This window comes from Dipodomys merriami, unplaced genomic scaffold (genome assembly GCF_024711535.1).
Source record: "Dipodomys merriami isolate MVZ:Mamm:240054 unplaced genomic scaffold, mDipMer1.0.p SCAF_14, whole genome shotgun sequence".
Classification (NCBI taxonomy): domain Eukaryota; kingdom Metazoa; phylum Chordata; class Mammalia; order Rodentia; family Heteromyidae; genus Dipodomys; species Dipodomys merriami.
Window position 1 is genome coordinate 27,378,923 of NW_027202715.1, and position 26,649 is coordinate 27,405,571.

General features: G+C 38.7%; 1 long non-coding RNA gene across 1 annotated transcript; it reads left to right on the plus strand.

Moving 5' to 3' along the window:
• The first annotated feature begins 569 nt into the window (after nucleotides 1-569).
• LOC138825770 (uncharacterized) lies at nucleotides 570-20,045 on the plus strand. Its single transcript, XR_011371512.1, has 4 exons — nucleotides 570-698; nucleotides 4,187-4,326; nucleotides 18,702-18,770; nucleotides 19,526-20,045. It is a non-coding gene; the product is annotated as an uncharacterized lncRNA (long non-coding RNA).
• Nucleotides 20,046-26,649: the final 6,604 nt, after the last annotated feature.

The following is a 26,649-nucleotide window of genomic DNA, read 5'->3' on the forward strand; positions in this document are numbered from 1 at the left end:
TTGTTACCTCTTGTGGAAGGAAGGATGTTAGCTGGAGCCCACCCACCTCAGACAGTATGATTGGAATCTAACCTGAAGGGGAGGGAAAGACACTGACACTACTTGATGATTATCCTGAATTTTTGAAGCCAAACCAGGGAGGACTTGAGGAAATGACTCACTGAACCCAGGAGAGAAAAAAAAAAAAAAAAAACAGCCGAGTGATGGCAGGAGAAAATGAGGATAATATAGCCTTACTGTTAAAGTGAGGGTTAGAAATCCACAGAGACTCAGAAAGGAAACACAGAAATGGCTGAGTTACATTCCTGAAACTAACATGCAATATTGTTTCATCAGACTTTCAGCTGTTTTGCCCAAGAATGAGCAGCAACAGAGACATCTTTTTTTTTTTTTTTGTCCTGGGATTGTCTCCTCTATGTGAATCCTAAGAAAGAACTAAAAGAACTACGGCCATCCCTGACTCTTCTATCCTTGAATCACAGAACTATCTGTTCTGGTCTAGATTCTGAGATTGTTGTAACACAGAAGACCTAGAACACAGCCACTGAAAATTCCTAACAGCTATACTGAGCTCATGAAAGAACTCCCCAGCTGTCCAAAAAAGAAGCCTCATTGGAAAAGTTGAGGAATGTTTTCAAGCATGGATACAGATGGCTTTCTCTTAGTAAGTCACTACAAATAGAAACAAATCTGTAAAGGTGGGTAAACTTTGTCCTTGACCTTCTTCTGTTCCTCTATCATGTTACCACATGTTAACTTTCTTAATATAAAATTGTGATCATGTCACTTCTGAGCTCACAAACACATAAGTTAGAGCTGAAAATTTTCCCTGCATTAATAACTTTGGATATGCTTTAAGCACAGCTGGAAACAGAAGAAAGGGTTAATGAATTCAAAAGTTGATTAACTGAAACTCTTCAAATATGTCCAAATTTTGAGCATACTTGAAAGTTGAATTTGCTTTTAATCAAGACATAAAGGAGAGGGAGAAAAAGAGAATGGATAGAAAATATTAAGAAACAGACAACTGAGACATTTTTAAATAATAAATCATACAAATCTATATTTAAAAGAAGTGAAATAATAAAGTAAGTTCTCTGACAATTGTAAAATCAAACCAGAAATCAGTAAAAGAAAATATCAGGAAACCTACAAGCACTTGGCAACACACACTTCTAAATCAGTCATTGTTAAAGTAAGGTTTAAAAATGAGAAAATAGTTTCCACTGGATAAAAATGAAAGTAAAAATTATGCAAATCTGTGGATGAGTTAAAGCAGTGTTTAGAGGCAGACTAATAGCAACAATTCTAACAGAAAGTACATTAAGAAACTTTTCAAAAAGAAGAGGAAAACAAACTGAACACAAGCAGAAAGAAGGAAATAATAAAAATAAAACAGGAATCAGTAAATTTAAAGAATAAAAATAGTCAATACAACCAAAATTATGTTTTATAAGGAAATTGATAAAAATAAAAATTAGCTATAGAAAAACTGACAAGGAACAATAAAGATACAAGTGATTGATGTCATGAAGTAAAAGGAAAATACTCCCCAGACTCTACAAACTTAAAAAAAATAAATACCCTGAGAAATCTACACAAAAAAATTTGATACTGTAAAATGCAATGAACTAATCCTAAAGCCACAGATGCCCAAACACAAACATGAAGAATCTTATCAGACAAGTAACACAAAAGATGCTTTTGAAAACTGAATTCATAGTTTAAAAGTATTTAAAAATAATTTATCTAACATTGTTATTTGGACGAAGTAAAAGGAGTTCAGGCTCTCTTGGCATGCTGTTTTTCCAGGAATAAAACTCTATTGTTTTTTGCTTTATCTAAGTTAAGGTGAGTTTTCTGTATTCTAAATACAGACTTCAACCCACCATAGTTAGTGGAGTTGAAAAATAATGTAATTGCTGTGTGTCCAAATACATTCCCGAAGTAACTCGGAGTAGTAATTGTAGACAGACTAGCATCTGTAGCCAAAGTTGTTGTAATAAGGGAAAAGTAATAGTGACAGCAATTGTGGAAGAAGTGCCAAGCCATTTCTATGGCTCTCTGCAAAGAACTTGTATGCAAAATATGATGGTACAATTCTGTAGATGAGGGAAATGATATACAAATCTTAGACATAAAAGTACAAACAGAGTAGAGTATCAAGTAGCACTCTCAGAGAATAGTTTCCTTTCAACCTATTGTCCAGTTGTAGCATTCCTGTTCTAGAGAGAGAAGAGCTAAAAAATGAATTATCATTTTTCTCCACACATAAGAAAAGGTCTGGAATGGCACCTCTTTGGTCTCCTGGAGAATGTAACTAGTGGGAGAAAATTCAAGTTACAGCAGCATCAATATCCTGACAATAGAGTGAACTTTATGCTCACCTATCCTGGAACCTCTTTTTATCATCAATCAGAGACATAATCTGTATTTGTTGAGGATCCTGAGAGCCTTCTGTACACACACACACACACACACACACACACACACACACACACACACACACACACACACACGTGCGCGCGCGTGTGCCTTCATACCACTGGCAGTGAATAAAAGTACCGTGTCTAGAGAGCTCCCTGCTTACCACGAAGGGCATCTCAATAAGAAAGTTTATCTTAGAGCTGATAATAAAGTTAGAGTTCTGTTTTGTAGCAAGATGGCTACAGTTAATGATATATTGTATCTTGAAACATGCAAAGATGTTATATGCTTACAGCACCAAAATATCTAATTAGCTAAATTCAACCACTCTGCAATCATAGTGTAAAAAATATCAAGTTGAACCTGCAAAAACTGTTTTTTGCAATTAAAAATAAGTAACAATCTATTTCAAAAACGTAAAATAACCTTATATATTGAAATATGCTCCCTGAAGCATTGCTACGCACTGTTAGCAGGAATTCTCATAAATTGTCAGTAAGTTCAAGTAATAATTTTCCATTGATCTTCTGTAAGTTGAGGGGAAAATTACATGTAAGTGAACTGAATAAATAAACAGATGAGCATGATGTATTTCCACACTTTCTCCATACTAACAAGGCAAGGGTCCAAAAACCACATTCCTGATTTTATTAACCAGCTGCCAACATGAATGTGATTCTTCAGCTATGAGAAAATGTCTTTTGAAGGGTACAGGTTGGTTAATATTGGAAAATTTTGTGTACTTTGAGAGATAACACTGTTTGCTCTGATAAAGACCAGTACTTTTTTCCCTCCTTTTTTATCTGATGTTGTCAAGAATCAGTCGTGTCATTTTGCATTTTTCCTTCTTCTCCCTCTTGCCCTGACCCCTTGTAGTTACATGTTTTCCTGAGACAGTGGTAGCTATTAAAATCTCATATGTGAAACAAAATCTTGAGACAGAAAATGTTCTCATGTAAGAATAATAAATAAAAGGTATAATGTACAGCAACTACAAAAGCAAGAACATCTTAACTATACCAATGCAAGAATTCACCTTTGTGACTTAAATCCCTTATTGTAAGTAAATTTGCTGATGTTAGGATTTACACTTCAAATGAAAAGATGGTTATATGGAAAGAAAAGAGGGAGGGAGAGAAAGGAGAATAAGGGAGTGGAGAAAGAAGAGAGAGAAGAAAGGAAGGAAAGAAAGAAGAAAACTGACAAGTCAGGATTCAAGGTACTTAGGATAGGACTAAGTCAATTTTGATTGGCAAAAAGAAAATGTTGTGAACTCTGGAATTTCCAGCTTTATATTGGTTACTTTTTGGAGATAATCACTGACAGAAGAAAAAATTTCTCTTTGCCAAAAGTTTCTATTTTATGAGTTCAATGAGCTTTTTGCCTGGGTTATAGATGGTTCTCCGTTGAATAAATGTATAAATTTACTTATGTCAGTAAAACCAGATTTTACAGTTCAGTGATTTTCCAAAAGTCATCTATAAAATATTAGCTGTGAAAAGTGAAAAGTATTCAAGATGAAAATATTAGAAGAAAACATCCATTGGGACTCCAAGGATCTGGACGCTAGTGTGGATTTACTTCATTACATTTCATTTCTCTAGGCTTCTAGATTGCTGAAAGCAAAGACAATCTATTTTGTTTTCTGCAATATTTTCAATGTCTGGCACAGTATCTGGCACATGGTAAATGCCTAATAAATGTTTGAATGCCCAGCAATTCTCTCCATCTCTAAAATTTGTTTTTCCTCAAATAAAAGCTGAGGAGGTCAACAGCAAGACTATTAAGTACTCCCTGCAGTCCAATGAGGCTGGAGAAGAGGATATTGGCTAGAGGTCCTGATTTCATCCCCTGCCTTCCAACCTCTACTACTCAAGTTGCACAGGGAAACAAATGCAGGTGGGTGAGGTTCCAACATCCTTTCCCCAGTGTTATACCATCATCCCTCTGAGCTCTTATTTTCATAAGCAAAAACCACAGAAATGTAACCTTAATGGAAAACAGTGAATCAATCAATTACTTCATTGTCTATTTTATAAAAATGAGTTCCAGAATTACCACAGACCTCCCAATCTCCAAACCTCAACAGTCAAAAGATCTTTGGACTTTCACATTAGGTAGTTTCAGCCACTTTTCCCTGGATGGATGCTCAAGTCTATGCGATACACTTTTTTCTGTGTCTTCTCTGACTGTCAGCAACATAATCAGCCTGGATAAAATGGCAACAATATTCCATGTACTGCAGGACAGTTGCTGAGAGAAATTAAGATTCCTAAGCTACTAATGCAAACCCTTCCACTCTATGATACTCCTTCTAGCCAGAAAAATAGTAGCAAAATCCAAATCAGCTTAGCTTTCCTGCTTGCCAGGAGAGAATAGACCCAGCAACCTAAAGTTTCATGGTTCTCTCCTGGAGACGTCCTTCCTGAAAAGGGCAGCAAAGCAATGGCTCATTCCTTGTGACCATGCTGTTTAGTTTCTTGAGGAGGGCCCTGGTTAGAAAACTTAGGACTTTGATTTGACTTTGAACAAATTGAATAGGCTTGGGGAAATGTTCTTTCCTTTTTTAAGTGGAGATTCTGACACTTGAAACATTTATCTATTAAGTAATTATGGTAACCCCCGCTTTCACTATATTTGATATCAGTATATCATGTGGAGGAGATGGGGACAAACAAATCGTTTAAGGATTCAGGTGGACCTGTTGCAACAATGAGAAGTACAAAATGTCACGTCAAAACCAGCTTTACAATTTCGGTGTGGGGGGGGGGAGGGGGGTATAATTGGGTGGGGGGAGGGGGGTAAAATTGGGTGGGGGGAGGGGGGAGGCAGGGAAGGGAAGTGAAGGGTAAACAAAGGAGGAGGCTGCAATGCTTGGTAAGAAATGTATGCATTATTCTGCCCATGTAATTGTAGCCCCTCTGTACAGTATGTTCTCAAATAAAATAAAATACAATTTAAAAAAAAAAAAAAAAAATACTTGCTGTGGTCTGAAAATTATTTGTCCCCCCTGAATTTAAAGGCAGGAATTTATGTCATATGGAATTAAGATTGGAGAAACTTAAACTGAGTATGGTGTTGAGAGGTGGTACATGTAAAGTGATTGCATTTGATTAGATTAGATTAAATTAGGACACTAGGGTGCAGCCCTCATTATTGAATGCTGGTGATTTTATAAGGAGAAGCAAAGAGACCAAACAGGCATAGTGTTTCACATATGCTCTTACCATATTATGTAGCCCAGGGGTATCCTCACCAAAGCCTGTGCCATGCTATTTGGAATTCTACCTCTGAAACTACAAACAAAATCTTTAAAAGTAAACAGAGGAAGATGGGAACTGGTGGCTTATGCTGTAATCCTAGCTACTCAGGAGGCTGAAATGTAAGGTTCAGGCAGACTCTTATCCCCAATTAACCAGCAAATGCCAGAAATGGAAGTGTAGGCTATAAATAGGAAAGGAAACTATCAAATTATCTCTATTTTCAGTCATATGATCTTTTTTTTTGGGTGGGGGGAATCCTGTCATGGGCCTGAACTCTGGGCCTGGGCCCTATCCCTCAGCTCTTCAGCTCAAGGCTAACACACTACCACTTGAGCCATAGTACCACTTCCGGCTTTTTTTTTTTTTCTGCTCATGTGGTGTTGAGGAATAAAACCCAGAGCCTCATGCATGCAAGGCAAGCACTCTACCACTGAGCCAACTTCCCAGCCCAGGTCATATGATCTTATAGTTGAAAGACCCTGCATTGGCTCATATGACTTCAGAAGGTTAAAAGTCCAAAATATGTGCTGAAGATACAGAGAAAGGCAATGTTGTGGGCCCTCAAATCTGAAGGCTGTCTTTCAGCAGACATTCCCTCTCCCAGGTAGAAGAGGAAGTCAAATCTTTTTGGTCTCTTCAGGCTTTGAACTAGATAAGCCAGGCTAACATTATCTAGTGAGAATCTACTGTATTCAAAAGTCCACTGATTAAAATGTTAATCTCATAGAAAACATCCTCATGGAAACATCTAGAATAACATAAAACACATACTTGGATACCTTGGTCTCGTCACATTGACATAAAATTAACTGTCACAAGCTGATATGGCTGGGATGATTTGCAATCTGCTTTCATTAGGCTGATGGAAAATAGTCAACTTTCCATGTCTGTAAGGAATACTGAGAAAAGCCACCATAAGAAAAAGGAAGTTTTGTTTTGATTCATAGTTTTCCAGGATCAGCTGATTGGCCTCTTTGTTCTGATGTAATACATAATACATAATAATGACATAATACTTCATGTTGCAGTTTATGACAAAGTAAACCCATATACTGTACAGCTTAAAGCCAAAAATAAAAAAAGCAAGAAACCAGCATCCTATAAACCCATCAACTTGCTTTTTAAAATGCTAAAGAATATGTAAAGGTTTGGTGACATGATTTGAGTTTCATTTGAGGAACACCAGGTTTAAACTACTGTCACTTCCACAGATGACTTGCTAGTTTCTTCTAATATCTGGATAAATCAAGGCAATCGTACATGTGGCCACAGGAGATGGGCAGCCAAGAATTTGCCTTTAGAAATCTCATTTTGGCTCCATCTCCAGCAATGATTTCCCTCCCAAGGAGACAGCCTGTGTTTTCCTGAAGCTATACAAGTTATTTTTCCTCTTTTTCCTTTTGCTGTTTTTTGGCTTGCAGAATCACTTTAAAAATAAACAACCTTTGCAAAACTCCGAAACCACTGAGTATAGGAGTTATCTAGGAATCAAGGGGTCATAGGAAGGCTTCACAAGATAAGCTGGTGTCATGTCACCGCCTGTAAGTTCTTTGTCCAAGTGAAGGGGTAACCAGGTCATTAACAAGAGCTTTTTACATTTCTGATTAACTTATGTAAGAGGCAATGTGTTTTTCAAGATTGTTGACACATGAAGCAAATAAGCTGTTGAGATGGCTGTTGCAAAACTAGAAACAAAATGGATGTCAAATAGTTTACAATGGCTGGGAATCAGGAATTGGGAGGGGGCACCAAAAAAATCCCTGCTTCCTGTGGAAAGCACATTGAGCTCAGTGGGATGCACGTTTGTCTGGTTGTGATATGTAAATGATCTCAGTTGTATATTTATGCTTGAATTTTTCACTGATTCCTGTTATTTTAACTCACATACACCCACACAACTATGGTTTCTTGGAATCTCTTACTGGAATACATCGGGAGTAATTGGGCTGGTATGTCATCTTTGTTGATAATTGGAAACTTTTGGATACAACACAAAATTCCCCTGAACTTAACCATATGTTTGAAAAGTTGCAGCAACATTTTTTTTTTAATATTCCTAGTTGGAACTTCTTAGAACCTTGTGACTACTGCACAGGTCTTGACTTAATGGTCTCCATAATAGAACTTCATAAACAAACAAGATCCTTGCTTGATAAATTATTCAGAGACCTGATTTGGACCTCATATTGCAAAAAATCTATTCAAAGAGCCTTTCTCTTATTAAAACTACAGTCAGGTCCCGGGGCAAAGATAAAGGTTTCCGTTGCAAAACAAATTAAACACCCCTATGCAATTTATCATGTGTACTGATATAAACTGGATAACTGGATAGGATGATAAATATTTTCCACATCTGATTATAAAAGTGAGAGAGGAAACACAGATGGAGATGATTGTGCTTTGGATGAATTTGGGAAATGAAGGGGACTTCATTTATTATTCTACCACATCTTCCTCCTCTAAAGGCTAGCCCAGGAGAGACATTCAAAACTGCATCAGAGTAGAAATTAGTCAGCCAAGATGACAAGGCAAATTTTTATGGCAGCCTATCAAAATAAAAATCTAAGTAGTAAGGGCAGAAAAATGTAAATATCTCAAATATTGAGTATACACCAAAGGCACATTTATATGAAGAAAACAAGTGTATGATTTACTCACGTAATAGGAAGTAGCAATATGATCTGTGTCAAACGCAATCACTGAAAATCAGGATGTAAAATCTTCAGTCGGGCTTGGAGTTGGGACCTAATATACTGGAAGGAAGAAGAACAGTTAGTTGAAAAAGCTTGGAACTGGCAGACAAGACCAACATCCACTCTTTCTGTGCCAGTCACAAACTGTGTAGTGTTGGGTAAAGCACTCATCCTTTCTGAATCTCAGTTTTCCTTCTCTGTAAAATGAAGAGGCCAGCAGAAATTATCTTCAATTTCTCTGTGTATGTTAAAATGCAACTTTTGCTTTTCCTCCCCTTTACAGTTATAGTCTCATATCAAAAAGAACAACTGGTTTTAGGAAAATGAAAAGTTGAATTATTCAGAGACTTTCTTATTAAAAGCTATCGGTAAACCAATCATTCAGCTTTGGTTATTTTTTTTTCCATTCATTTGAGCCATACATTTCAATATGTTATGAAAGGAATCCAAGGTAAGGGTGAAGTGGGGGCGGAATTGCCTCTTCTTAAGGATTTGATGGCCTTTACCATGTATGACATCTACAGCAGGCTCTGAACTTCTGATGAACCCAACAGGCAAGGAAGGAACACTCAGATGCCCCTGGGGCCCCGAAGATAATGTGAAGGAACTGAGAACATGATAAACAACACCACAAGCCTGAAGAAGACACAGGGCAAATGAGAGCTCACCTCAGCTTTGGGGAGAAAATAGGGAGATTTGAGGGCGATGGGAAACTTAGGAGGGTATGACTTATCCGTAAGATACCAACCAACCCAGCCCATAGTGCCCATGATGACAAACACATGCTAACCGATATGCTATTTCCAAAGAAACCAGAAACCTGGAATTTGAGGCAGATCAATTATTTAATATCAACTCATTTAAATGCACACACACACACACTTACTTGCAAGTGTGCGCATGCACAAACTTGGAAGTTAAAAATTACGAGCTTAGTCTAGCCCATAGATAGGAAAGATTCTATTTTCTTGCATTGGCTTGCTAATCCCTTAAACCCCAAGTTTACATTACTCTCTAGCTTGTTTTATATTGCTATGTCGTTTTTTACTTTTTTATGTTATTGTGTGCTCAAGTTTTGTGTCCGATTACATTTTAAAATCTACTTGAATGAGATATTTGAAAGCCATTGGTAAAGTCTCCTTTGGGCTATATCCGTGAAGATCTTCCAATGACTCGCTTCCCTCCAGACCTTGTTGACTTCTCTCAGCTGTGAAATAGGAATACAACAGCTGGCTGCCTCTGGGAGGTTGAAAATAAACAGGTTCAGAAGCACTGAGGACAGTAAATGGGCGTAGCAGGTAGAGGTACAGCCCAAAATAAATACAGCTGTTGAGGCAGAAAATTCTATTTACTTTGGCTCTGTTGAGGTCTATGCTTGGTGGGGGAGGTGGGGATTGCTAATCCTAAGATGCACTGTGTACTGATAATGGGGACCCTACCAAAGACTGGCCCTGAGTGCTAAGTACTTTCCTGCTAGTCAGTACAAACTTTGAGGATAAGCAGATCATCTAGTTATATCAAATGATGGAGGACACTGACAATATGAACACCGTCTCTGAATTTGTCAATTTTAAAGATCTCTCTACTAGATAGTCTATATGAGGGCTTTTTGTTTGCTACACAGCCACAGTAGAAAATAGATAAGCTTCGGAGGCAGAAAAGTTGGGCTGTCCTCTTTCTTTGCTAAGTAGTTGAATGTCTTGGTAAGCCACTGATGTTCCCTGTAAACTGTGGGGTTGGATGAGACTATTTCTAGAAGGGGAAAGGGAGGAGAGAATAAATAGAAAACCAAGGGTCTTCATTCACATTGTAGCTCTGGTAACTCCTTCCACAGTGACCTTGGAGAGCCGGGACATAACCTTCAAATGTCTCTCCCCACTTCTGCCAGGCAGAACTTCCCATCATGTTATACAATTTGTGTGAACACATTTGTAAGAGGACAGGTGGGTACCCACATGGGCATTAGACACCCAGCTTTGATTCCTGACTCTACCACTTCTTAGGACGGGTATTACAAGATCCTGAAGCATTGTTTTCCTAATGACTACAAAATGGAAACACCAATAGCTATTTAAGTTAAGTGAAATAATGTAAGGAGAGTGTCAGAACAAGGAACTGGTACAAACTACTAAAGCAGTTCTTAGTTACTGGTAGTAAAAGATAAATGATATTGCTAGATCTCCATTTCAGATTTTTAATCATTCTGATTTGCTGAATCCCAAATCAAATGTTGGCCTGAATCAAAATGGAGTTGTTGCTTTACAAAGAAAAAAAATCATCAAACAACAAAACAAAACAAAAATGATTATCCAGTTTCAGTTGAAAATAAGCCTTGCTGTTTTCTGAAGCCTGTGAGAGAATCATGATATCCAAACATTCTGGCCTAGCCTGAGCTTCCTTCTACATTGCGAGGAAAAGTAATGGGAAAGTTTCCTTCAGCCAACAAAGATCACTTTCCCTTTTTCAGGAGGGAGCCCATGGAAATATTTGGGTTCTATAGTGGTCCAGGAAGCAAAACCAAAAATCTCACACAGATACTGTTGCAGATCATGTTCTCAGGGCAACCTTCCAGACTTCTGTAAAATCCAGACCTCAGGAGTCCACTCTTTGTCTGAGTGTCTCTCCAAAGCTTGCCAAATATTACAGTGTACACTTGAAATAAACTGCATCCAGATGGCAAGAAATGGGTTCATAATCTCATCACAAGTAACTTAATCATTTACTTATCGACTTGCTCATCCAAAACATAGCAAGTATCAGTCTAATATTCACAAAGTGCTAACTTCTGCAGCTAGGACTATCAACTCAGAAAAGTCTTCATGTCTCTTGTGATCTGAATGCAAAGATGCTCAGACATATCACTTTAAGGGTTTTGGATATAAAAGTGTTATTAATTAAATATTCACATACATAAACATATTTAAGGTCTCAGCTCAACACAAGTATTTCATGGAAACAAATCTATTTCCTTCAAAAGGGAAAGATTACTTATATACATAAACACATTTATGGAACATTATTTGTAGCTATAGCAACATAAATGTCCAACAAACTGAATAATGGATTAAAATGTTAGAGTGCAAAAAACTATTACACATTTAAAAGTATATCATTACAAAGGTCAGGAAGATGAAAAACTATTAAAGTGAAATGATAGAAATAATACAAAATTACAGAGAAATACAAAAACAAGATGAAAAGATGATGAAGCAAACATGTTCAAATTTAGAAATGAGTATAACTATGAAAAATATACATTTTTCTTATTAACACCTAGAACGTAGTACAAAATGTCTGTGGGGTTTTTTTTGTTTTTGTTTTTGTTTTTTTGTCAGTTGTGGGGCTTCTTTGTACTCAAGGCTAGCACACTATTACTTGAGCCACAGCATAACTTTCAGTTTTGAGTGGTTAGTTGGAAATAAGAGTCTCTCAGGGACTTTTCTGCCTGGGCCAGCATCGAATCGCAATCCTTAGATCTCAGCCACCTGAGTAGCTAGGATTACATACAGGGGCCACTAGCACCCGGCTAAGAAGGTAGATTTTTAATTGCTTTTTTTTTTTCCACCATTGTATACACTTTCTATAGGATGATTACTTGTATAAGCAAATTAAAATGTTGATGCATGCTGTGGTGTGACTTATGGGACAAAAGATCTTATTCTTGTAACTATCACCTGCATTAGCCAGTTCTGCATTCCTATGATGAGATATTCAACTTAAAAAGCAGGCAATTTTACTTTAGCCCATGGTCATAGAGGTTTCTGTCTATGATCAGTTTTCCTTAATTTTTGGGACCTATAGTAAGCTGGCACATCATGATGGTGAGTGTGTGGTAGAGACTTGTTCACCTCATGGGGGGAAGGTACAAGAGAGAATAGGCCAAGTTCCAATATCTTCTCATAGGACATGCCCCCCACCCCCACAGGTGATCTAACTTCCATACACTAGGCCCCACCTCTTAAAGCTTCTACCATCAATCAAAAGCACCACAGACTGACAACCAAGATTTTCTTTTTTTGGTCCCTCATGAGGCCTGAACTCTGGGCCTGGGCACTGTCCCTCAGCTCTTCAGCTCAAGGCTAGCGCTCTACCACTTGAGCTACAGTGCCACTTCCAGCTTTTTCTGCCTATGTGGTGCTGATGAATCAAACTCAGGGCCTCGAGCATGCAAGGCAAGCACTCTACAACTGAGCCACCTTCCCAGCCCTGACAACCAAGATTTTAACACATGAGCTTTTCAGGGACATTTATACAAACCAAACCAAATACTACATTACTGATGATTGGTTCTGTCACCTCGCAATTTCTTCTGTTTTAATTCTTTCTACTATGCTTCCTTTCTGTATTCTATTGATGCTGCTTTTCTTCAGCTCTTTCTCTCACCTAATGCCTGAAGCAAAAATCTCTCCTGCCTCCTATGAACTCACATCTGCCTCCATTTTCAGACAGGCCAGTGGTTCTCCATTCAAGCAAAACGTTTACTTCTTTAAATGTTCTGACCTGGTTTATAATTGTGAGGATCGAGTGAGAGGATAATCGTGGAAATACTTTGAAAGGCAAAAAAGAATGGACAGTATTGGTGTGATTTATGGTGTACAGGGACCTTTGCACACATTTTTGTACACCATTTGGCTGCTACAGTCCTAGCAGCTGCCAAATAGCAGTGGAACCCACCATAAGGGACTTGGAGGTTCCTTTTCTGTCTTCCTTATCACAGATTATTAGTTACATTTGTGTCAGGCATCTGACAGCACAAAGAGAGAGACACAGGCAAGATGATGATCTCAAGGAACTCACTGTGTTAGAAAATTAACACAAGCAAAATACAATTGGCCTTCCTTATCTGTAGTTGATTCATCTGTAGATTCATCCAACTATGGACAAAAAATATTCAGGAAAAAGATGGTGTGTGTACTAAACATATGTAAACTATTTTCTTCTCATTTTTCCTTAAACAAGAATATAATATAATACCTATTTACATCATGTTTACATTGTATTGGGTATCAGAAATCATTTAGAGATGATTTAGAGTTTATAGGAAGTATATCTAGAGTCTTAGGTTATATGCAAATATAATGCTGTATTATAGAGGGGACTTGGGCATCCAGATTTTGTATCTGCGGAGGATCCTGGAATCCAGCCTCACAAGGGATATATGTACTGGGAACATTCATATTACATTTTCAACCATGAGACAATGTAATTTGCAGTGTCAGGATTTATGGGAGATATGGGGACAGAGAATATATAAAGACAGATCAATGGTCACTTAAAAGGGAAATGGGGTAGGATGAGGTATTTACCACAAAGGACTATGAGGGAGTAGTTAGTTGCTAGGCTGTTGAACAGGTTCTTAGGGCTCATATGGGTTCAGCCTAGGGTTAAGACCATGTTTGACTCATAACATGTGAACAGATATAGGAAATCAAGTTCTATATATTTGCCTTCCCGTTGGGTTCAATTATCAAGTCCACTTTTAACTTAGTAGGAAATCACTGGAGAACATAATATATTTTGATAATAGTATTTGATAATAGTGAGTGTGATAGGCAGAAAAATAATCCTCCAAAGATGCTCTTAATTCCTAGAATTTGTGACTATGCTGTTCTATAACAAGAAATAATTATGGTTGCTAATTAGCTGGCCTTAGCACAGGGAAAGTAAACCAGGTATGAAGGTGCAGTCCTGTAATCCCAACCACTCAGGGAGGCAGAGGCAGGAAGGTCTAGACTTTGAGGCTAGCCAAGGCAAAAGTAGTGAGACTTTATCCCCAAAATAAAAACAAACAAAAACTTTCGGCATGTAGTTCAAATGAGTTCAATCCTCCATACCGAAAAAAAGAAAAAAAAATAGGAAAAGTAGCCTGCATTATCCAGCTGAACCCAATGGCAAGGAGAGGTAAAAGATGTGATGGCAAAAGCAAAGCCCAAGGCTGTTGGTGTGAGGAAGACACAACTGTCCTTGACGATGAAGTGGAGCCACAAGCCAAAGAATGGAGGGAGCCTCCAGGTGTGAAAAGGCAAAGACAAAAACTCCTCCACACAATTGCCAGAAAGAAACGCAGCCCTACTGATGCTTTGATTCTTTCCCACTGAGACCGTTGCAGACTTAGAACCTTTAAAACAGCAAGAGGATACATTTCTGCTGTCTTAAGCTCCAAATGTAGGTAACTTGTCATCACATGAGGAGACATATACAGTGGGGAATTATACAATTTAGAGGAACGGTATAGGACTATTGGCAATCCTGGGGTTAAGTGGACTCACAGTGGTAAACTCTGGGCCTTTGGAAGACAATAGGAAGGTATCAGCTCCTTGAAAATAGGAATGAGAGAAGGGAGACGATTCCAGAAGGAAGATACTGTGTAATGCCCTTGACACGTTCAGTTTTAGAATTTGGTCCCCAAGAAAAACAGGAACATTTTTCCTAATTAAGTTTGGCCAAATGATTCCTGAGAGATTGATAAGAGACTTGTTGAGTGGCCTGGAAATCAGTCATGAAGTATTCTCCCTTGGCTGGCATGTGCCCTGCAAATTCAGGATCTCACCTGAATTAACACATGAGACAGACTTCCCAACTGGCATAAGGGAAGTAAATCTGGAACATTTTTGAGGTTTCACTGTAACATATTTCTACAATCCTTGAACAATCACCTTCCTGACTGAAATGCAAGTTTTATTTGTGTGTGGGGAAAAAAACTGTTAGCCAGAGTTCTTTAACAGAGCCCTTTAACTCTCCGTTGTATGATTGATTACCTTAAACCACACTAGCAGAGTAGGATAAGGTATCAAAAACAGAGGAATCTGCTTACACAGCCTTTGGATCTGAAAACCAAGTGGAAACATTAATTTCTTAAAGCTGAAAGCAGTTACTGGATAAAACTCTTAAGGAACCTTGAACAACCTATTGAACCAAAACAACATCCTGTTCCACAAATGCTTTCAATTGGTGTTGTGAAATAAAACAGACATCATGTTTTTATCCTCAGAACATAAAACACAGTATTGAGCTTCTAGTGCTATGAAACAGATATACAATTTCAGAAAGTGGAATGAATAAGTCTCTAGTTCTGTTTTAAAAAAACAACAATTATGGCTTTACTTGGTGGAGGTTTTTTTCTTCATTTTTTTTTCAGGTTGAACTTGTTGCCAGGTAATTATTTAAAAATGAATGTCTTTTCCAATCCTCAGAAGAATGTCTGGCATGCTTTGATTGGTCAGTATGCTATCATGCATTTTATGGGTTGTTTGCTTGGCCTGATGTGAAAGTATTATTTTTAGGCAAAGGAGAAAACCTCAGCCCAGAAATTAAGAAGTGGAACTCAACTTGTGGAACTCAAGCTGACATTCACTCGGTTTATTATGTCCAGGGCAGGAAGACAGTCTTAACCTGTTTTGGCCTGATTTCCCCATAAACTTTCTCTCATGAACAAGGCTTAACACTATGCTTTTCTAACATAGCATTCAATGCATAAATTCAATGTTTAAATGAATCATAACCTACTCAGCAAAGGAAACCAAGAGGATAAGGACTATATTGGTTTCATTAGATTCCCTAGTCAGTCCTTATACCTAATACTCTACCCCAAGGCAGTGAGGTGCTCGCAAAGTAACTCTTTCTAGAGAAGTACAAAGTGATGGACTTTATCATTCTTCATGAATGATAAAGTCCATCATTCTTTCTTTTACCACACTATGAAAACTCACTTACTAGAAGTCCAGCATAGCTACATTTAGTGCACATCTCATATTTTTAACTTTTCATTGTGCTTATGTCTCATGAGATCATCCTACTTATGTTTTCACTCTGCATTTGCTCTTAGACTCCCTTGCTGCCTGCTCTGATTTTCAGATGTTATAAGTAAAGCATCTTACCTGTTCAGCTTTACATTCCAGGCAATGGCATATACCAGAGCCTGGGTAGACAGAGATTTTAACAGAGAAATGGAATACTAAGGAAGAAATTCAATGGCATTTGACTTCATTTAGCAGGGAAGTGGGAAAATTGGCCTTGGAGTTTGGTTTCCTCACTGTGAGGTCTTCTCTTCAAATAAAGTAAACACCAAGGGCTGAGAATGTGGCCTAGTGGTAGAGTGCTTGCTTAGCATGCACTGGGTTTGATTCCTCAGTACCACATAAACAGAAAAAGCCAGAAGTGGAGCTGTGGCTCAAGTGGTAGAGCGCTAGCCTTGAGCAAATGAAGCTCAGGCCCAGAGTTCAAGCCCCAGGACTGGCAAAAAATAAATACCAAATTGTTGATGAATTTTTAAGTGTATAGCTTCCTGGCTTATGGCCTCAAGATGTTATTGTTGTTGTCATCATCGTCGTTTTTATAATGGGGCTTCCAATGAAAAATACCAGCATGAGTGATGTCAGGAGAGGAAGGGAGAAGAAAGCTCAAAGAATGTAATCTCTGCTCAAAGCTGTCGCTCATTTTGTACTCCATCCTACCCCTTTCCTTTGTAGCTTCCTCTGGTTATGTAAAATCTGAATTTTGGTAATTCTGTTGGCTTTGCTCCTATTAAAAAGCAAATTCTGGGTGGGCATCAGTGGCTCACACTTGAATTGCTAGCTACTCTGGAGGCTGAGATTTGAGGATTGTGGTTCAAAGCCAGCCCAGGCAGGAAAATCCATGAGAGTCTTACCTCCAATGAACTACTCAAAAAGCTGGAAATGAGCTGTGACTCAAGTTGTAGAGTGTTAGTCTTGAGCAAAAAAATCTCACAACATTCAAGCCCTGAGTTCAAGCCCCAGAACTGGCACAAAATAATTAAAAACAAACAAACAAACAAAAAACAGCCAGGCGCTGGTGGCTCACGCCTGTGATCCTAGGTGCTAAGGAGACTGAGATCTGAGGATCGAGGTTCAAAGCCAGCCTGGGCAGGAAAGTCTGTGAGACTCATCTCCAATAAACCACCAGAAAATCAGAAGTGGCACTGTGGCTCAAGTGGTAGAGTGCTTGCCTTGAGCTAAAGAGCTCAGGGACAGCACCCAAGCCCAGAGTTCAAGCCCCATGACTGACAAAAAAAAAAAAAAAAAAAAAAAAAAAGCAAACTCTGTCATTTGAAGACTGGAAACAGTCTGTTTTATGGACCATATAAGAATTAGAATGGAGATGAGCTTCCTCTGTGGCTGCTGGATTGCTTCCAGGGCTTCTGTGAAGCTAATCAGATCAATAGGAAGAAAATACCAAGAAACAGAAGATACAGTACATGCTGGAATTTTTTTTTTTTTTTTTTTTTTTTTGTCGGCCGTGGGGCTTGAACTCTGGGGGCCTGGGCGCTGTCCCTCAGCTCTTCAGCTCAAGGCGAGCGCTCTATCACTTGAGCTACAGCGCCACTTCCGGTTTTCTGGTGGTTTATTGGAGATAGGAGTCTCACAGTCTTTCTTGCCCCGGCTGGCTTTGAACCGCGATCCTCAGATCTCAGCCTCCTGAGTAGCTAGGATTACAGGCGTGAGCCACCAGCGCCCGGCTCATGCTGGAAATTTTAACCTCAGAAAGAGATAGAATTTGTTTGTATGTGTGTTGTTTTTAGGAAACAAATGAGGTAAGGAATGCAATGCGGGAATGAGAAGAAGAGCTGGCAACAGAGAGACTCTGGTTGGGACAGAGCAAGCAAGGAATGGAAAGACAATGAGGAAATCACTTTTTTGTTGTTGTTATTGTTGGTTGTGGGTCTTGGACTCTGGACTTGGACGCTGCCCTTGAGCTCTTCAACTCAAGGCAAGTGCTCTACCACTTGAGTCACAGAGCCACTTCTAGTTTTCTGGTAGTTAGCTGGAGATAAGAGTCTCATAGCCTTTTCTGCTCCGGCTGGCTTTGAACCAAGATCCTCAGATCTCAGCCCCCTGAGTAGCTAAAATTATAGGCGTGAGCCACCAGCATCTGATGAGGAAATCATTTTTGAGAAGCCCTGGAAGATAACCTCATTTCTTTGTAAGTAGTTTTAGCTGTCAAAGTTGTGTTAACTTGAATGTGATGCATCCAACAGACTACATGGGTCCCATGTTTTCAGTGGGCTCTTTCTCTCTTATTTCCTTCCTTCATCCAGACATGCCAAGAGAAACTAATATTGCAGGAAACTTTAGGAGCCAAATTTTCTTAAGTTTTCTCTTACCAGAGGACTCTTAAGGGAAAAACAAGAAATAATTTTATCTAATGTAAGGAATTCTGTGAGAACATACATATTTGTTACAGGGTACATTTCAATTATCAAGGCCTACAGCCTTACTCAACAAAGATGAACACTCAACTGAAGTTCAGAATGGTGATCTCAACATACTTTAAAATCTCTTTTTTTTTGTACCTATTAAAGAAAGAAGAGATAACCAAAAGCGATGCTGACATGAGATTCATGAATCCCTTCTAGCCAAGGACACTGCTGGTAAGGGTAGTTGTTGATGACCTGTTTGGTCATCTCCAAGACAAAAACCTCATGGACAGGTCACTTGTCCACACATGGATGCAAAAAAGAAATGGCTCTTTGATGTGCCAATTGTTTTTATGAGTTCTTTTTTTAAAGACAGAACTGTATGGACATTCCCTTAAATAAACCCCCTTATAAGTTTCCATACCCTGAGAACACTCTAAAACATTGATGGACAAAACGGCTCAATTTTTCTCTTCACATTGGAAACTTTCCCCCCATTTCTATCAGGCCTTTGGGTGGGATTCCTTCTCAGATATGTTTATATTTTTGTTTTAAGAAGTAGCACTATGGCTCAAAGTGATAGAGTGCTAGCTTTGAGTACAAAAGCCCAAGGCCCAGAGTTCAAGCCCCATGACCAACAACAACCACAAAAACAAACAAAAAAAATGAGAAAGAGAGAAAGAGTCACACCAACTTTTCTGTTTAGAAAAGTTCTGTTTCTCTCTTTTCTGTTTAGAAGATAGCTCCTAATTCCATTTTCCATCAAAGGCCATACAGCTGGCAAAGCCCTGAGTCGCAAGACCTCCCCAAAACACAGGGAGATGCCTGGGAATTGTGAAACAGGTACCACTGATTATTTTGGAATTAAAGGCCATTTATTTCCATTTGCCACTGTTACTTAAACAATTCTGTAGGCATAACTTTCATGTCTCCCACTTGGGTCTTTTTCCACTGACATATTTAATCCTGATTCTTCTCTCTTCTCTCAGGCCTTGGCTCCCAACATCTGTGTTAGAACTGATATCAACAGTATGGCTGTGTTTACGTCTTTTCCTGAAGGCCAAGCTCACTGATGTGGTGAGTGGAGCTCTGGGAAATCCAGAAGCCAAGGAGCCTGAGTCATCAGACATCCTCTCTTGTCTCCCTGGGTCTGACCAAAATGACAGAGGCGCTGCTCACTCAAGTGTCCCTGGGAGACCACAGAAGAATATGGAAGTGGAAGACTTCTCCCATTGGATGCTAACCATTTCAAGAGGGTCACATTTTCATCACAGCGGTGGAGAGACATTAGTATAGAAATCCATTCTTTTTTGCCCTTCAGGCCATAGTTTAAAGGTGACCCTTTCTAAAGGGATAAAACATTTTGAAATGCTACTTCAACTTAAAATAGGCAAACTTTGTGACCCAGTCTTTCTACTCATAAACATTTATGAATATCTTATGTTTGTATTGTTGTCAGTCATATGGAAGAACGGCCATATCACTATGTACAGCATATAAGACTTGACAATAACATGGGGCTGGGAAGGTGGCTCAGTGGTAGAGCACTTGCCTTGCATGCCTGAGGCCCTGGGTTCCATTCCTCAGCACCACATAAGCAAAAAGAAAAAAGCCGGAAGTGGCGCTTTGGCTCAAGTGGTATAGCGCTAGCCTTGAGCTGAAGAGCTGAGGGACAGCGCTCAGGCCCAGAGTTCAGGCCCCACGACCAGACCAAAAAAAAAAAAAAAAAAAGACTTGACAATAACAATAAATGAACATGTATTCACTATACTTCTCTTTTTTACTGTTATTTTGGAGTGTATGTTCTCATCTTTTTTGTTTTGGGCAGTACTGGGATTTGAACTTGGAGCTTTGGATTTGTCAGGCAAATGTTCTACCAGTTGAGTCACACTGTAGCCTTTTTTTTTTTTTTTTTTTTTTTTTTTTTTGCTTTTTAGCCTATTTTTCAGATAGAATGATTTTTTCCCTTTTTTTTTTTTTTTTTTTTTTTTTTTGAGTCTGGTCTCCAATTACAATCCTCTTACCTGTACCTCTAGCCTACTTAAGATTACAAATACATGCACTACACCCTGTTTACTTTTGGAAACAGAAGAACCTCAGTAACATTTTTGCCCAGGCTAACCTCACTGTGATTCTTTATCACTGTCCCCCAGGTACCTGAGATTGTAGGAATGCTAACATATTCCCTCTATTTAAAATACAGTAGAAATGTGCATTGTGCCCGGGGCATACTCATACGTCTCATGAGTACTCAGCTCCTTGACTTCATCAGGAGGCTGTGTTAAGTGATTGACCTCTATCATCTAGATTTGTGGAAATACACTCTGACAATCACACAACAGTGAAATCACTACTGATGCAATTCTCAGGACACACTCTTGTCATTAAGTGACATAAAACTGAATGTAATACATTCATATTACATCATATTTTATACATCTTTATGAGCATATGCATCTATATATGTAATCGAAATCCATTCATACCTTTACCAACAGGTACAGAAAAAAAAGTAGAGCAGCACTATTTTATGGGACAAAATCCAAAAGACCTCACCAATAATACAGTGGGAAAATAATTTATGGTATGTTAATGTGATAAAACATTATGATATATATGATATAAGAATATAAATACATGAGCCGGGCGCTGGTGGCTCAAGCCTGTAATCCTAGCTACTCAGGAGGCTGAGATCTGAGGATCGCGGTTCAAGGCCAGCCCGGGCAGGAGAGACTGTGAGACTCCTATCTCCAATAAACCACCAGAAAACCAGAAGTGGCGCTGTAGCTCAAGTGGTAGAGCACTCATCTTGAGCTGAAGAGCTGAGGGACAGCGCCCAGGCCCAGAGTTCAAGCCCCACGACCGACCAAAAAAAAAAAAAAAAAAGAATATAAATACATGATATATAAATAAATTATGGTATGTTAAATATGATAGGACACCATGTATCTGTGAGAATGAAAGAACAATAACTCCACATAACAACATGAAAATTACTCAAGCTATTATAGTGAGCAAAGAAAGATATGTAGAAAAAACACTGTAGGGACCTATAGCCATCTAATCTTCGATAAGGGAGCTAAAACAATAGAATGGAAGAAAGACAGCCTCTTCAGTAAATGGTGCTGGCAAAATTGGTTAACTACATGTAGAAAACTAAAGCTAGATCCTTATATATCACCCTGCACCAGAATCAACTCCAAATGGATCAAAGACCTTGAACTCAAAGCAGACACTCTGAAAACATTACAGGATGGAATAGGAGAACCCCTAGGTCTCCTTGGCTCAGGCCGAAATTTTCTGAATAGAGACCCGGAAACACAACAAATCAAAGAAAGGTTGGACATATGGGATTGCAAAAAGTTGCAGAGCTTCTGCAGGGCAAATGACATAGCTAGCAAGATCAATAGAAAGCCCACGGATTGGGAGAAGATCTTTACTAGCCATACAACGGACAAGGGTCTCATATCTAAAATATACTTGGAACTCAAAAAATTAAACCCCCAACAACAAATCCTCAAAGAAACAACTGCCCAATAAATAAGTGGGCGAAAGACTTAAAGAGAAACTTCTCTGAAGAAAGAAGGATGGCCAATAGACACATGAAGAAATGTTCAACATCCCTAGTCATAAAAGAAATGCAAATCAAAACAACATTGAGATATCGCCTCACCCTAGTTAGAACAGCAAAAATCAAGAACTCTAACAACAACAGATGCTGGAGGGGATGTGGACAGAAAGGAACCTTACTTCATTGTTGGTGGGAATGTAAATTTGTTCAACCACTTTGGAAAGCAGTATGGAGGTTCCTCAAAAGACTTCACATAGAACTCCCCTATGACCCAGCAATCCCACTTTTGGGCATTTACCCAAATGTTTACAAACAAGACCACACTAAAGCTACCAGCACAACAATGTTTATTGCAGCATTATTTACCATAGCTAAGATATGGAACCAACCCAGATGCCCCTCAGTAGATGAATGGATCAAGACAATGTGGTATATATATACAATGGAATTCTATGCCTCCATCAGAAAGAATGGCATTGCCCCATTTGTTAGGAAATGGAAAAACTTGGAAAAAATTATATGAATTGAAGTAAGCCAGGCCCAAAGAAACATAGGTCCCATGGTTTCCCTTATTTGCAATATCTAGTATATGTATGAGTCAAGCGGAAAAGGTCAGATAATGTGATGTCAGGAAAATGAACCCTTAGATATGTATTTTAATGTTTTTTTCTTTCATGCATGTGTTTCTAATGCATTTATAAGATTATCTCTTTGTTGCTTTGTATGTCCCTCCCCCACAGTATAACCCCTGCTTTCACTATATTTGATGTCAGTATAACTTGTGGAGGAGATGGGGAAAAACCAGTTGTTTAAGAATACAGGTGGACCTGTTGCAACAATGAGAAGTACAAGTTGTCATGTCCAAAACGAGCTTTACAACGTCGGTGCAGGGTGGGGGGGAAGGGGGGGAGGAGAAGGATTGGGATTGGGGTGGAGGGGGGAGGCTGGGAAGGGATGTGAAGGGTAAACAAAGGAGGAGGCTGCAATGCTTGGTAAGAAATGTACGCATTATCCTGCCCATGTAATTGTAACCCCTCTGTACAGTATGTTCACAAATAAAATTAAATTAAATTAAAAAAATTTTGTTTAATGATTTCAGAATTTCAGTTTGTGATGATACAAAAATTCTATGTACATATGACCATATAAGATGATGTTAAGCAAAATGAACCCCAAGATAGGGACACACATATCTTTTTCTTTCTTACTATTGTTTCTAATGTATTTATAATGTACCATGTGATTTTTTTTGCTTCTTTGTATGTTCCTCCCCCACAGTATAACCCCTGTTTTCACGGTATTTTATGTGAGTGCCCTGCATCTTGTATATATTTCTCTAATTCGGAGAAGGGAAGGGAAAAAACAAAATGCTTAAATAGGAATACAGGTTATCCCATTGTTACAGTGAGATGTACAAAACACTATGTTGAAAACGAACTTTACAACTTTGGCGGGGTGGTAGGGGGCAGTAGTTGTGGAGGTGGGAGGGAAGGGCTGGTATGGGGAAAACAAAGGAGGAGGCAATAATGCTTGATAGGAAATGTTCTCATTACCTTGCTCTTGTAACTGTAACCCCTCTGTCCAGTGTCCTTACAATAAAAAACATACAAGAAAAGCTGGAAGTGGAGCTCTGGCTCAAGTGGTAAAGTACAAAAAAAATGTTGCTCAAGTGATAGCAAAAAATAAAAATCAAAAAACAAAAAAAAAATTTAGGGATAGTACGTAGGGCCTGGATTCAAACCCAGTACCAGAAATTAATAAAGTAACTGGTAAATTTTGTGTGAAGTATATTTTGCCAAAATAAAGCTATTGCCTTGAGACTTTTCTGAAACCTATATTACAGGCACCGAACATGATGATTCCAAATAAATATTTGGTAAACTACTACACTTTCTAGAAGCAAGTTTTGAAATACTTCTGCAAATATCTTATTCATTCTATAAACAAAAAGATCAGGAGTCTACAAATCTTGACTAAATGTATATGCATATGCTGTGGGATATTTAAAAGTGAAATGACATAGGATGTCCTTCCAGAAAGGAAACTGGCCTCTGAAAATCCATGCACGCATTCCCAGTCTCTGGAGAGCTGGTCCACACAGCAAGGTCAGGATGGCTCACAGGTTTCATACAGTGTCACAGATCAGACTGTTTACTAGCAACTGTTTATAGAGTTTTATTATACGAGACTCTGAGACCCATATGTGCTTAGTAAGATAAATTTAGTATGACTAGCATGAGACCTGGGAAGGGGACAGAATGCACAAGTGTCATGAATGTGGCCTGTCCTCAGGCTTTTCAATCTCTCGTCACGATTGTGTAGATCACAGACAGCCTGAGCTAACAGGACTTCTAAGTCTCTTTCAACCTGGAATTCTCAAAGAACAGAGTCCCAGTACGTAAGAATCCTGTGGAACTAACAATAGACTGTGTTGTTTCATTCTTTTGATAAATGAAAGTATTGCCACACAAATATATTAAATCCTTAAGATAAAGTCTGTGAATTGATACACATGTTGACATCTTTCTTAACGTTGATGAGAACAAGTGGGGTAAACAGAAGATAATAATTATCATCATAACTGACACATCTTGAAAATGTACTATTTGCCAGGAAATAGGTTAAGTCTTTAAGATACACTAGAATTTTTGCCTAACAACAAAATGGGAAGGTAGGAATTTGTATTCACTGAGTCACTGAAACTTACAAACTTAAGTCCCACTGCCAAAACGATAATTGATCTGCAAGTGAGCTTACATCATTTCCCACAGCATGGAGATGCTCTATGGGTATGTTCTGCTTCTCAGACAAGGGCAAGGTTAGAATTATTAATAAAGACAGAGCACCTGCTTTGTCCATATGCTTCTCCTCTCTTCAGCTCCTATCCCACAGGTCAGTAAAACCCACATACTGCCTGCTAGTGCTTCCCTGTATCCAGCCCAAGGCCCTGAGAGTTCACAACTCCCACACCTGCCTTACTGTGCAGGACTTCAGGCCTGGATGGTTGTCCTCAAGCTCTTCTCTGAGGTCCTCTCAACACCCCTACTCCACCATCAGTCAGAGTAGCTATGCGTTGCTCTGTTTTCTGTGGTGAGCATCTTTGGGATTGGACCATGAGAAACTGCTGCTATGAAACCATTTTACCAGCAATAATAGCATTTTCCTATAATTCAGTCTAATACACAAAACTTCATTTAAACAGAGAGTACTATGCCTAAAGAACTCGAAAATGTTTTACTCTGGAATTATAAGTATGACATTGTGTTTGGCCAATTACAAGTGAACTCTCCCTTCTCAGACATCACTAGTGAGATAGCAAATAGTGGTAAATGCTTTGGGCGCAAACTTAAAAGATATTTTTTAAAGCTTCTTAATACTGAACGTTCCCAAGGCAGCAAACTCACTTCTAAGGATATATTATGAGGAAGTAGCCAAAGAGCTAAAAAATTATTTAACAGCAAATGTGTTCACATTCCTGTGTTAATAGTGGAAAATATGTGTTCACCTAAACACAAACATGCATATATATACACACAACTAAATGTCCAATGCCAAAAGATAGTTATATCAATATAGGAGATCTCTATATAAGGCGATACTACACATCCATACAACATATTACGAATAAAGAAAGTAATTCAATAAAAATGTACATTTAATTTGAAACCAAATAACAAATAGCTTTTCTATTCACAAATGTAAGTACAATGAGTTATGAAAGATAAATTCCAATTTAAAATAGCTATCAAAAAGGTATATAAGCTCATGCCTATAATCATAGCTACCTAGGAGGCTGAGATCTGAGGATCATAATTCAAAGCCAGCCTAAGCAAGAAAGCCCATGAGATTCTTGTTTCCAATTAACCAAATGAAAACCTGGAGGTGAAGCTGTGGCTCAAAGTGGTAGAGCTCTAGCCTTGAGCAAAAGGGCTCAGGGACAGCACTCATACCTTTAGTTTAAGGCCCACAATTGACCCAAAAAAAAGGGTCTCAAGAAATTCAGAAAACATTCATGAGGGAAACTTTGAAGCCCTTCTGAAAGACACAAAGTTAAACCTAAACGAATGGGGGGAGGGGAAATCGGAAGGGATGGGAAGGGGAAACAAAGGAGGAGACAACAATACTTGATAAGAAATGTACTCATTATCTTGGCCATGTAATTGTAACCCCTCTGTACAGTATTTTCACAATAAAAAAAACCTGAACAAATTGAACTCTATATTCTCAGATAAAGAAATTCATCGAGAAGTACAAGTTGTCATTCCAAAACGAGCTTTACAACGTCGGTGCGGGGGGGGGGGGGGGGGGGGGGGGGGTGAGGGGAGGGGGGGAAGGAGAAGATTGGGATTGGGGGGGAGGGGGGAGGCTGGGAAGGGATGTGAAGGGTAAACAAAAGGAGGAGGCTGCAATGCTTGGTAAGAAATGTACGCATTATCCTGTCCACGTAATTGTAACTCCTCTGTATAGTATGTTCACAAATAAAATTAAATTAAATTTAAAAAAAAAGAAAGAAATTCATCATCATAAAGACACCAGCTCTCC